This window comes from Durio zibethinus, chromosome 2 (genome assembly GCF_047325235.1).
Source record: "Durio zibethinus cultivar Kanyao isolate XHJ-2024 chromosome 2, ASM4732523v1, whole genome shotgun sequence".
NCBI lineage: Eukaryota > Viridiplantae > Streptophyta > Magnoliopsida > Malvales > Malvaceae > Durio > Durio zibethinus.
Window position 1 is genome coordinate 12,077,891 of NC_143163.1, and position 2,063 is coordinate 12,079,953.

Below are 2,063 nucleotides of genomic sequence, written 5' to 3' on the forward strand. Positions count from 1 at the left end.
AACTTTAGATATTGGCATTATTGGCTTGCATCAATTGGGTCAACATATCCTCAAATGTGAGTTTTTTTTCCTTAAGATGGGTTATAATTTGATGGATTAGGGCAATAGTTGTTGTTTTGGTTGTTGGTGGCTTTGTGGTTTGGTTGGTTTTAAGAAAAGTTTAAGTGGTTTTGTCATCCAGGATAGGGATTATCATTTGGTTTGATTTGTTGAATGTATTTTACTGGTTCTATCCTAATATAGCATTTTTTTTTTAAGAATGGAGTCATCATATATATCACAAGAAATAAAAGGGTTTTGTATAACATTTACATGATTGGCTTGGGATTGGTTTTCTGAGGCTTCAATTCTCTTGGTAAAGGCAGCTAATTGGAAATTGATTGAAGTAATAGCATTAACCTCAAATAAATCACAAACTTTTTTACTAACCTTTTTTTCCATGCCCCATTAGTAATTATTACTAGCCATTTCTTCTATGAGCTCATTTGTTTCCTCAAGAGTCTTGCTTATTATAGCCTCTCCAATAGCTAATTCTAAGGTGGTTTTCATAGGCGGTGTGAAATTATTGTAAAATATCTAGATTTAAAGTCGCAAGGGTAAACCATAATGTGGGTATTTTTTTAGCAGCTCTTTAAATCTCTCTCATTCATCATACAAAGTTTCTCCATCAACTTGTAGAAATATAGTGATCTCATTCCTTAACTTAGCTATTTTTATTGGTGGAAAAAACTTTGCTAAGAACTTTTGCACTAAGTCATCCCAAGTTATGATTAAACCAAGTGACAAAGAAGACAACGAACTTTTTACCTTATGCCTGAGAGAAAAATAAAGTAATCTTAGTCTAATTACTTTAGCAGAAACACCATTATAACGAAAAGTGTCACATAATTCAAGAAAGTTAAAAAGGTAGAGATTTGGATCATTGCTTTGTAACCCTCCAAACTGTATAGAAGTTTGATCCATTTGTATGATTAAAGGCTTGATTTAAAAGCTATTGGCTTGAATAAATGGACTTATAATGATGATCGAAAACCATATCCATTGGGAACTGCATAGTCCTTTAATGTTCTTTGCCCTTCATTGTTTGCATTAGCCATTAATATTGGTGCAGGTGATGTTGATTACTTTTTTCTTTTTCTTCTAAAGGTTCTCTCAATTTCTTGATCAACAAGAGCTAAGTCAACGCTTTTAGATCTGTGCATGCAAACAAAAAAAGATAAAAAAACAAGCAAAAGAGAAATAAATAAACAAAAGAAAAGGTTTAGATTATAAGAGTTTAGAAAATTTGTATTAATATTGAGAACACCATTATAATTTTCGAAAACGGTGCCAAAAACTTGATTGAGGCTTTTTGTATATAGCTTGTAAACGCACAAATTAAGTAATAAAGTAGAATATTCCAATATGATCTCTTTAGGGATTATAGAATATAATGTTGGATTGTTTACGAGTATCAAAGGCAAAACCCTAAGAGCTTATATCTAAACAAATAAGAATTCAGGGTTTGGTTGCAAGAAAAAAAAAAGATTAAAAGCGGTGTATGGGTAGGCCAACTGTCACTTAGGAAGTAAATAAATAATGCCAAAAACTAGATCTAAGAAAACAAGATTTAAAAGATTGCAAATTAAAGAAACTAAAGATTGCCAAATTGCTTGAAATAAATTTGGAGAATGCTTGCATGAAAAGAACTTAAAGAACAATAAAGCAAGTGTAGGCTAAATCTAGCAAGAATTAAAAGAAAGCTTTGATCAATATCGAAAAATAATACTTGCCAAAAATTAAAGAAAAAAATGATAATTTTAACTTGAAAACAAGAAAAGAAAGATCTTGAAAATAATGCTTTTTGAATTAAAAGAATTTAAAAAAAAAAAAAGCTTTGTGGTTATTGAAAAATCTATCACCTAAGTCAATAACTTACTTAAAGAACTAAAGAACAAAAAGAACTAAGAAAAAAAAGAAGAGATAAGAAGTGAGGGCTGATAAAAATAAGTGAATGACCTTTCTATTTATAGTTGAGGGTTCAACCAAAAGGGATAAGCTTTACAATAGTTTGTTTATAGTTC

General features: G+C 30.1%; 1 non-coding gene across 1 annotated transcript; it reads left to right on the plus strand.

The window, feature by feature from the left end:
• Positions 1 to 598: 598 nt before the first annotated feature.
• Positions 599 to 705, plus strand: LOC149520005 (small nucleolar RNA R71). Its single transcript, XR_016335553.1, has one exon. It is a non-coding gene; the product is annotated as a small nucleolar RNA R71 (small nucleolar RNA).
• The last annotated feature ends 1,358 nt before the right edge of the window (positions 706 to 2,063 follow it).